The 11,603-nt window shown below is 41.3% G+C and overlaps 1 long non-coding RNA gene across 1 annotated transcript; it reads right to left on the bottom strand.

Moving 5' to 3' along the window:
• Positions 1-4,582: 4,582 nt before the first annotated feature.
• Positions 4,583-10,750, bottom strand: LOC142397424 (uncharacterized). The gene is made up of 3 exons (XR_012772707.1): positions 10,527-10,750; positions 5,090-5,290; positions 4,583-4,999 (listed from the first exon to the last, which is right to left on the bottom strand). It is a non-coding gene; the product is annotated as an uncharacterized LOC142397424 (long non-coding RNA).
• Between the last annotated feature and the right edge of the window lie 853 nt (positions 10,751-11,603).

Below are 11,603 nucleotides of genomic sequence, written 5' to 3'. Positions count from 1 at the left end.
TGTTATACAGCTTCATGTCAGAAGAGGCGAACTGTCCCTTTAATAAACAACATTAAATTCCTGGGATTTGTTCGGATTATCATGTATAATTTATATAACTTAATTATATATAATTGATAATATTATATCATATTTAATATTAATAATTTTATAAAATTGTATAGATTTTTTAAACTTTTTTTTTATTATTAATATTTTTTTCTATCGGATTATGGGCAAATTAAGCCCTGCTGACGGTGTTGCAGAGGGGTCCGCGGTCCTGAGTGGAATGTGATGTGACTTGAATGTGAATCAGCACCTTTAATTCTAGATGAGAGAGGAAAGCCTACATCAGGGAGAGGAGTCAGAATAAACCTGGCACAGTGTCCAGTACACCTCAGGTTAGCTTTACCGTACATTCCTAAACTCTACATCATGTGTGGGACGTGGAAGAACAAAGAACCGAGGAGCTTCCCTTCCAGAGATCAGGTGAAACGTTCGGACATCCAGGAGCCTCAGAGTGCTGCTCCTCAGTAAGAGGAACCAGCCGAGATGCTCGGGGCGGCAGATGAGCGGAAACTCCACCGGAACTCTTCCCTCCGAAGTTTTAATGAACACACCATCTAGCTGGAGGCCCTTCGTTAATATAACCAGGGATGAATCACCGAGGGAGCCGTGTCTTCTTCAGATAAAGGAAACTGCAGCAGACATGCAGGCGTAGGCTCCTCTTCTGCTCTGCTGCTGCTGTTTCCCCCAAACTAACTCAGTGGTTTCAGGATCCATCAGTCCCTCCATCAACTAACTGAATGTTTAACTTAGGGCTGGGCAACGATTAAAATGTTTAATCTGATTAATCACATGATTTCCCTGATTAATCACATTTGTACGCAGAATCCAAAAATGAATCCAAAAGTAGCGTATAGCTTTTAGCATTTAGCTTTATTTTAAATGTGCTGCCATATAAATGAAAGTGCCATAACATTTGTTGTGCAAACACACTTTTAACATCAGCATCTTTCTGTAGTTTTTATGTAGAAGCCTCGCTCCACTGTCTGTTTCCTTGAATGACTTGCTGCTATCAGTTGTGTGTTTTGCCTTTAAGTGATATTTTAGACTGGAACTACTACGCTGAGAAGACAATTCAACTTGGCAGAGTTTACAGATGACTTTGGTTCTGTCGACTCCGCTGTCTGGAAGAACTTTAACATGAAAATGGCCGAGTAAAAGTTCCGTACCCTTCTCCATGTTTGGTGGATCCGCCGGTTACTTTCTTTTCCTGTTCCACAGCAGACAGCAGCAGACTTTTACAGAATAAAAGCCTGTGCGCGACAGACTTTTACAAAATAAAAGCCTGTGAGCAACAGACTCTTACAGAATAAAAGCCTGTGAGCAGCAGACTTTTACAAAATAAAAGCCTGTGAGCGACAGACTTTTACAAAATAAAAGCCTGTGAGCGACAGACTTTTACAATAATAAAATAAATAATAAAGCAGGGGGGGTCCGTGGCGTAGTGGGCTGAGCAGGCGCCCCATGTACAGAGGCTATAGTCCTCGCTGCAGCTGCCCCGGTTCGATCCCGCATCGGACGGCCCTGTGCTGCGTGTTGTTCCCCCTCTCTCTGAACTATGTTGTTCCCCCTCTCTCTGAACTATGTTGTTCCCCCTCTCTCTGAACTTTCCTATCCATTAAAGGCACAAAAGCCCCCCCCCCCCCAAAAAAACTGTGTTAATGCGTGATAAAATATTTATCGGCGCAAAATAATTAACGAGTTAAATCTAATATTAAATATAATACTGCGGTTCTCACTCTGCTGAGCTCAGTTAACATCCCTGGCTTAGCAGTAATATGAGTCTCCATAGACTGAACACGATCTACGCACGAGTCTTGATTAATTCACCTTTAACTTTGTAAGTTAATGTAACAGTTTCCATTTACACACATCATGAATGTTTGTTCATGTTGAAGACAGAATTCTTGTCTAAGATTGAGTTTCAGCCGGCTTTAACGTGCCTTTTCTTCTTTAAAGTGCCTCTTTTCTTACTTCCCATCAGTAAATTGACCCTCTTCCCACCCCTGCTCACCCTCTAAATTGCTGCCGTCCTTTGTTCTGTCATTTATGAACACTCCTGACCTCAGTGCCCACTTCCTGAGCGGTGGCTCGTCTCTCCCTTGGATCCCGTCTGTGGTAAATTTATGTTTAAAGGAGATACTGAATCATCTGCTGGTGATAGCCTGCTTCCATTTAATATCTGCATCCAGATCAGGCTGCTGCTGCTGCATGGGAATAATGATGCACAAACACAACTTTCTGTTGTTTACAAAGAGGAACAAACAAAAAGACTGCTGATTTTATGCATCCTTCCCATTTCCAATAAACCTTATCCAAACACAAACCATCCTGTGTGTGTCTGTATCTCAGCACTGATATATCTTTCCTCTGAGCAGCATCTCTACATATTTGTCCATTACCTTGTACAAACACATCAGCGAGCCACTTTCTTTATGCACCTCACACCGTCCTGTTTCCTTAGATACCATCATCCGGAGAAACAAACAAAGATTATTCCAAAAAATAGTCCCGCACCAAATATCCTGCTCAAAAGAATTTGAGGGAACCCTAAAATCCAACATCAGAGCTCAATTAACACAATTCTCAAGTTGCAAAGCTTCAATTCACTCAGTGGGGTCACATGGCTCTGAAAGGATCAGATTATTGGCTAAATTACAATCAGACTGAGTTATTAAGGGTAATTCTCCTTGGATATATGGCGGTGAATGAATGGGATCAGAGGCACAAAGCGTGTCATACCCCGGTATGATAGGTGGCGCTGTACCCATTCCAGCTGTTGCTAATAGAGCCACTTCCTGTTGACCTCTTCACCACCAACAACAACAACAAACTCAGGCATTGGAGAAAGATGGAGAACGCAGAGCCAGATGAAGCTACGTCCCTCTACATGCTCTGTGATGAGCTGCTTGTTGCACAAACTCGATGCCCAACGGAGCATTCTCCATCGCGTTGTTTGAGAATATATACAGTATGTACATTTGCAATAAATGTCGTGAAAGAGGCCCCATCAAAGTTAAAATGTAGATAAAGATTGGTGAGAGAGGAAAGCTCGGTGGTATCCACCTAGGAAACCATTCCCTGAAGGGAACTTGTCTTGTTTGGGACTCTTGTGTAGAGGTGAAGCTAAATTTTAAACTGTTTTTGTTTGGGGCAGCAGGCCTCAAACAGAGCAGCCGGACTTAGTGAACCCGTTCATGGAACCTCTCTTCTTTGTCCCAGTGTATGGAAGATGCTATAAAGCTTGTGGAGTTTTAAGTTTTCTTTAACTGGAACACACACACATGCAAGTGTGGTGTCAGTATGGAGGGCTACTATAAATGTTTCTATTTCTTTTTGTATTTCTCAGGTTTTAAAGGAGTTGTTCAATACACTTACGAGACAGCAACTGGATAAAATAAATTATACCACCTATAAGGCGTAACTGATATGCGAAAGGCAACAACCCCACCCACGCATGTGTTAGATGTGGGGTGGTAGGACACGGATGCGGACTCCAGGAGTGAGAAAAGCAAGCTTGGTTTATTTACAAATTAAGATAAAACAAAAAGCGCGGCTGAGCCGGATAACAAGACTTAAACTGTGAAACAAACAAAACCAATGACTAAGCATGGCATGGCATGGAAAAACACTTAACTTTAGGTTCGTGGCATGAAGGGGTGAAAATCAAGGAAACGGTCTCACAAAAAGTCCTCCTGCGTTGTATGGCAACGACAACACCGGTGCTTTGCCCTGGTTTGGGCGGCAGTGGCTTCCTCTTCCAGTTCGATGTCCTCGGCTGTCGCTGGCTGCTGGAGAGTCTGCGGCTCCTTCACGTTCTCGATTTCTTTTATAATGGAGGACGGGGTGGTGCTCAGCGTGACGCCGCTGTTGAACACGCGAGTTGTCAGGTTCACAACCTGGTAGCTCTAACCCGCCTGTAACAAATCGATTGGTCTCGTTGGGTCGCACACCTCAGGCTGGCGTAGCTCTCGCTCCACACCTCCTGCTTTCACACTTCTGGATGTGCCTCCACCTCACCTCTGCAACATCCAGCTGTCCAAACCAAAGTAAGTTTGGCCTAAAACTCTATTAGTCTGAGCCGTTCATTGTTGCTTTCACATGACCGCCACACGCCAACGCCTGGGTCTCGTTGTTTGGCCCGTTGGGTCTCGTTGTTTGGCCCGTTGGGTCTCGTTGTTTGGCCCGTTGGGTCTCGTTGTTTGGCCCGTTGGGTCTCGTTGTTTGGCCCGTTGGGTCTCGTTGTTTGGCCCGTTGGGTCTCGTTGTTTGGCCCGTTGGGTCGCACACCTCAGGCTGCCGTAGCTCTCGCTCCACACCTCCTGCTTTCACACTTCTGGATGTGCCTCCACCTCACCTCTGCAACATCCAGCTGTCCAAACCAAAGAAAATTTGGCCTAAAACTCTTAGTCTGAGCCGTTCATTGTTGCATGACCGCCACACGCCAACGCCTGGGTCTCCGTTTGGCCCGTTGGGTCTCGTTGTTTGGCCCGTTGGGTCTCGTTGTTTGGCCCGTTGGGTCTCGTTGTTTGGCCCGTTGGGTCTCGTTGGGTCTCGTTGTTTGGCCCGTTGGGTCTCGTTGTTTGGCCCGTTGGGTCTCCGTTTGGTCTGGTTTGGACCGTTGGATCTCGTTGGGTCGCACACCTCAGGCTGGCGTAGCTCTCGCTCCACACCTCCTACTTTCACACTTCTGGATGTGCCTCCACCTCATCTCTGAAACATCCAGCTGTCCAAACCAAAGTAAGTTTGGCCTAAAACTCTCTTAGTCTGAGCCGTTCACTGTTGCTTTCGCATGGCCGCTGCGCTTACTTTCTGGTTTCCACCACACGCCAACGCCTCAGCAAGCGTGCACACCTTGGTTTGAGGCTCCACTCCAAAAAAAAAGATGGATTCCGCCACGGTGTGACAGCAGCTCTCAGAATAACAGATGTGGAACCCGTTGGGGTCAGACTGGCCTATGTAGAAGCACATGGAGAAACAATTACATTAACAATGTCCTTCACATCGCTATAGATTACCCTAATATTAGCCAACACAACACTTACTTCTGCTTTTCCGCACCTTCTGAAACTTCAGACATTTCTTGGCCAACGACGCTCGATGAAACTGACTGGAAGCACACGAACCGGTGGTAAACCTGCCCACGTTGCACAGTGCCGTTGCAATACCGTGTGTTCTTCTCTGATATCTTAATGGGCGACACACCATGGATGCAGCCAACGGCTTCACCCTGGCCTTCTGACCTTCTGTCCGGGGAAGTAAAGATACGGGAAAATTAAAATCTGTATTACAGTGAAAAAAACTATCACAATATTCTTAGTTACTGTACAAATGTACAAAAAACCCATACATGGCAATACTTGCGTGATTTCCTTATCACAGTAAAACATTAGAAGCTTTTCAATGTCATCTGAAACTCACACTATTAAAGTTTGTTTTTTCCCCGCCTTCGTCATGCTTGACGAGCATTTCTGCGCCTCACAGCCGGCCTGAAATGTCTCTGGATTCACAGTGTAAACTGCTAATCTACTACCTCACTTTGATTTGATTTCCCTAATAGATATATGTGTAGCATACTGATTTAGTATTTTGATCCTAACATGCATTTCTATGTAAAATGACTAAGTGTCTGTTGGTCAGGTTATGTCAAATCAATTTATTCTTCTTCCATTCAATAAACATGTTTGTTTTAAATATTAAGTTGTGAGTTAAGTCTTGTTGAATGAACTAATATAAAATGTCATCATTTTACTTCACTGTATTTTTTGTCGTAAAGTGGGTGTTACTGACGTCCTCGTCGTGCTACTGCCACAGACAGCCCACAGACCTGCTGCCTATTTATTCATTCGGCTAAAATTCAAAATTAGTAACCCGGATTTTTTTAAGTAAGCGACGCACCTCCACGTTATCAGTGCTAGTGTACAGTAATTAATAAATTATAAACAGCATAGTTTGTACCTGTATAAGCTTGCCCATAGGAAACCGTTTCATGGCCGAATATCTCAAGAGAGCAGCCAGACGCCTCGCGAATATCTTCGGAACAGCTCCAAATGACCAACAACAAGCAGGGGTGAGTAGAACATCATGTTATAATGTGAAATCAAGGGCCCAATGTCAAAAAAACGGTCTTAAGGCTGAGTTATACTTCTTTTTACTGCCCTTGCGCTTTCTTCTTGCGCGTATGTTAATGGCTCGAGACGTTTATACTTCATTTAGCTTTGTCGGCGCTTGCGTGTGCTGCGTGGCGATTCACCGCCAGGACAGTAGGTGGAGTAGCGGGTTTTTTCAATGACAAGCCTACTATGATGAAAGCAAATTCACCGCCAGGACCTCTTCGAGTGATTCATGCTTCTTCTTCTTGTAAATAGCCGGTATTTTGTCAGATTTTCAACACCTTGGGGGTCTAAACGACTACTTTCTCGCCTGAAAATGTTTCAAATGTTGCTAAAGTTATATATTTACAGAGTTTATAGCTTAAGCGAAATCAGCTTTTCAGGCCGGCTGATTTCGGCTCGGGCAGGAGTGAAGTGCACTGTGTGTAAACGCTCTGCATGCTGTCTGATCGATGAGTATGCCGTTTTCAAGTAGTAGGCTTGCGTCTTTTCTTGCGTGAAGTTTAGAAAATTGAGGTGACACACGCAAGCGGGGGCTTGCAACCGCGCAAGGGCTTGCGTTACCGACTATAAACCAGGCTTTATCCTTTAACAATTATGAAGAAAGCTTAATCAAATAATGATTATGTAAACAAGAAAGAGTAGCAATTTCAGTCTTTATTTGTGAACAAACGTAGCTGTTACAGGATGTCTGTTCTATTCTTGACCAGATAAATCACAGATATAAAAACTGCTGTGACGGGAATGCAGTTGTTTTAAAGTAATCTCTGAGCAATGAAAGTACATTTTAGGGTTATGATTAGGGCTGGGCGAGTTAAATCGTTATTGCGTTAACTCGTTAATTATTTAATGCCAATAAATATTTTACCGCGCAACAGTTTTAATTTTTTTTTTAAATTTCTTTTATTTTGTAAAAGTCTGTTGCTCCCAGGCTTTTATTTTGTAAAAGTCAGTCGCTCACAGGCTTTTATTTTGTAAAAGTCTGTTGCTCACAGGCTTTTATTTTGTAAAAGTCTGTCGCTCACAGGCTTTTATTTTGTAAAAGTCTGCTGCTGTCTGCTGTGGAACAGGAAAAGAAAGTAATCGGCGGATCCACCAAACATGGAGAAGGATACGGAACTTTTACTCGGCCATTTTCATTTTAAAGTTCTTCCAGACGGCGGAGTCGACAGAACCAAAGTCATCTGTAAACTCTGCCAAGTTGAATTGTCTTCTCAGCGTAGTAGTTCCAGTCTAAAATATCACTTAAAGGCAAAACACACAACTGATAGCAGCAAGTCATTCAAGGAAACAGCCAGTGGAGCGAGGCTTCTACATAAAAACTACAGAAAGATGCTGATGTTAAAAGTGTGTTTGCACAACAAATGTTATGGCACTTTCATTCATATGGCAGCACATTTAAAATAAAGCTAAATGCTAAAAGCTATACGCTACTTTTGGATTCATTTTTGGATTCTGCGTACAAATGCGATTAATCGTGATTAATCAGGGAAATCATGTGATTAATTAGATTTAACATTTTAATCGCTGCCCAGGCCTAGTTATGATAATCATCAAGTATTTAATGTTGTCATGATGCAAGAACTGAAAGCTCAGATAAAAAGTATTGTTTTGGCTTCAAATAAATTTAAGATCATGCAGCTTTTCTATTACACTACACTGTCTTATTTAATCAAACATCCTAAAACACTTAATGTAGACTTTATACTCCTGGAGGGCATGAGCGTCGGGTTTGCACACAAATACTGACTCATACACCCAACATCTGGATGGGAGCAGTCATTAGCTGGTGGCTGGACAGAGCCGCATCGATTGGATGAGACTTTATTGGACCCTGAGGGGCAAAGCAGGTTTGCTACAGCAGCAACTATATTTACTCACTGAAAGATAAAAAGGTGCCCAGAAATGAACTATTAAACAGAAGAAATAGAGATATACTGGAGTAAGCCAGCATTGAGGTTCCACTAGAGTTCAACTCGCTGTTATAAAAGATGAGCATTAGTTTGCTGAAAGGCTGATGTAATCAATTCTACTATGAACCATAGCGTTAAGACTGTGGGAGAATTGGTTTCCTGGGTTCTGGGATTACCCAGAGTTCCCCTCAAATATCATTTTTTGTATGTGGATAACAAACTGAAATGGGCTGGTTTGTACTGGGAAAATCAAATAAAAATTCTTCCCCCGGCGATACTAATACTTCCCAGAAAGGCTGGTGATAAACCCGGGCAACATAAATTGGAATTTTCCTTGCAACTGGAAACAAATCAAGCTATAGATCCCCATAAAATGGATTCAGAAATAAGATGCTCCACAGTGAATTATAGTCCTGCCACAGACAGTGTTTTACATTCACTTTTTGTCCTCTTCTCTTTAGCAGCCATCTTATCACTCATAATTCATTCGTTGCATGAATGAAGGGAGGTTTGGAAATGGTGCCTTCGTCTTATGTTGCAGCAGAAACGAACTTACCTGATGACCAAAGAGAAAACGATTAAGAGTCATGATGATGAGAGATTAAATTAATACAACACTCAATATCTTAATTAATAAACTGCTTCCTTGGCCCTAATGAGCCTGTTTGTTGCAGACTCATTCCTATTTATCCATCCACCAATCATCTGCCGCTTCCCGATCCTGTGAGCAGAGTTCCAGCCTCGTTTTGGTGTTGATGAAGGTAGTCCGGCTAGTTGGCTGGGGTTTAAAACATAAAGCGTTTTGCTTCTCAGAACAATATGCGTTCAACAGAGTAATACATTTGCATCACAAAATCGTTCTCCAGGAAAAAGTCAGAGCTCACAATCTCTTGGCCCTCTTTTCTCTCTGGCTAGTCCGGCTAGCGCTATGCATAAAATATATATATTTTTAAATATTATATTTTTATAAAATATTATTTTAATTTATTAAAATATATTATTATTGTTAAAATAATAATTAGCATGTCATTATTATTTTCTCACCCTATGAAGATGTTCATAAATGATGTTGCTGATACGGGATGTCGTACAGCTTCATGTCAAAAGAGGCGAACTGTCCCTTTAAAGGAAAAGGGGAAACATGGAGCCGTCCCAACATTTATGAGACATGTTGCTGCCATCAGATCATTTGAATAAAAGAGTAAAACACTTTTCTATGTTCTGATGTGAATAAAATGTTAGATTTTAATATCATTAAATTCTGTTTTTATTTATATTTATTTACAAAAGTTGAATTTTGTTTTGGATTATTCCACTTTTTATATTTTTCTGTTTCATTGGTTTGTTCCCTCATAACTTTTTATCTTCATCGTTCTGTTGCCGTTTTTTGCTTAGCCCTATTTTCTCTCCCTTCGTATCACTTTTTCCTGGAGAGCCATTTTGTGATGCAAATGTATTACTCTGTTGAACGCATATTGTTCTGAGAAGCAAAACGCTTTATTTTTTAAACCCCAGCCAACTAGCCGGACTACCTTCATCAGCACCAAAACGAGGCTGGAACTCTGCTCACAGGACGCAGCAGGGGGTAAGAAGATGTTCAGAAATGATGTTGCTGATATGGGATGTTACACAGCTTCATGTCAGAAGAGGAGAACTGTCCCTTTAACCCTCATACCTGATTTAAAACACAACTTAATTTCTGAAAAAGGACATTTTTGTCCCCTTTTATAACGACCTAAAAATATGTTAATATTTTTTTCCCACTTTTTTTTCCCGTAGATCTGTTCTTCCACTTCAGTTCTGATCATAACTGCCAAGTTTTCAATTATTTTCAAAAATGTAACCCTTTAAATACTGGTTTATATGATGTAAACGCCAATTTCTGTAAAAAAAAAAAAAAACAAGACTCACAAAAACTTCTATATTTTCAATATAAAGAATGCAAAGTGTAATTGTTGAGTAGGGATAATTATGGTCTGGGATATGTCAATGATCAGCAACAACATTGATTTTTAATTTTTTTGCCATGTCTGATTTTTAAAAAAACAAACAAAAAAAAAAAACAATGAAAAATGAGTATCACTATTTCCAGTGTGAAATTAGAGGAGAAAGTTCACCCCAAGTGGAGAAAAATGTCCCCCATCAGGGATTAGGGTTAAAGGAAATAAAGGAGTTCCAATTGCAAATGCAATGAGCCCAGACATGGAAAATAAAAATAAAATAAACACAAATAAAAAGAGCCGAGTTCTGTATAAATTTGATTCCATTAACCTGAGTGCACTTTGGTTTAGTTTGGTTTATGCTAGCTTGTAATTTATATTAGTTGGCGAACTAAACGTTGGAGCTCATGTACGGATGAGCCGTCTCAATCCGCAGCAGCACAACGCAGCACCTTGGAACCGCAGGAAGCACACCACCACCAACAGCAGATCTTCCACAGTCACAGGAAACCGTACCTGCCCACCAACGAAGCTCCTCCCGGCTGCTTTCTCCGCTCTCCTCCCGCAGAGGCCGCGCTCTCTCCCGGTTCACAATGTGGCTAAGCTAGCTCCGGCTAGCTGGATTCGCCTCACAGGGAAAACGCAGCAAAGCAGCAGCAAACTGTCCCGCAACTCTTTCATGCTGGAGAACAGTGTCCAATTATCAATTACTATTATTATTTTTACTATTACTGACCAAACAAAAGATTAAAACACGAATAAAAGCCAACTCTATGGTCAGAGACACACGTGGGAAGACGGCTCTTCCCGTTTTTTCCCCTCTTTCCTCTCGCTCTCGTCTCTCGCGATATTTGACAGGTAAGAAAACAGGAAGTGAAAACTCCCGAGGTCATCAATCATTAAAGAACAATTGGCACAATCTGAGATGTTTGACTTTGTTTTATTGTGTTTATATTTGAATTACTTTAGTACTGCTTTTATACTTGACCTTTCTATTTTATGATTGTATTGTATTTTATGATTGTGTATAGCACTTTGGTCCTGTGGGTGTATAAAGTGCTTTATAAATAAAGTTGGTATGGTATGGTAAAGAAAATAATCATTAAAGAAAATAATCATTATGCGCTCTATTACACAATGAAGAAATAATACATCTTATGAAATAATAACCCACAATTAAAGGAAAACCGCATAACTGATATGAATCAGGTTATTACACATTTAATTAGACCAGTGTCTCTGTTCTTGGGTCCTGCCATGTTGATTTTTATAACATCGATGGTGGTATTGACAACAGTCCTCTCAGGAACAGAAATTCTGCTGATGCAAGTGTGTTTTTTAATATTTTGTATTGTATGTAGGCACACATTCTTTCTTCCTCTGGAAAGAAGTCTTGTGCATTCACAAAATAGCAAGGATGGACATTTTTGCTTTACATGTATGCACATTGATGGCTTTTGCTAAATACAAATGGGGAAACTGTATCACCTGGAGAGAGTACAAGGAAAACATTGTTTGGTATTAAATCAGAATCAGAATCAGAATTACTTTTTTGCAGTGCCCTCGTTTACAGAAAAAAAGATTAAGTCAGGA

The sequence above is a fragment of the Odontesthes bonariensis genome, chromosome 13, assembly GCF_027942865.1.
Source record: "Odontesthes bonariensis isolate fOdoBon6 chromosome 13, fOdoBon6.hap1, whole genome shotgun sequence".
In the NCBI taxonomy this organism is placed as follows: Eukaryota; Metazoa; Chordata; class Actinopteri; order Atheriniformes; family Atherinopsidae; genus Odontesthes; species Odontesthes bonariensis.
This window is presented reverse-complemented; position numbering and strand designations above follow the sequence as displayed.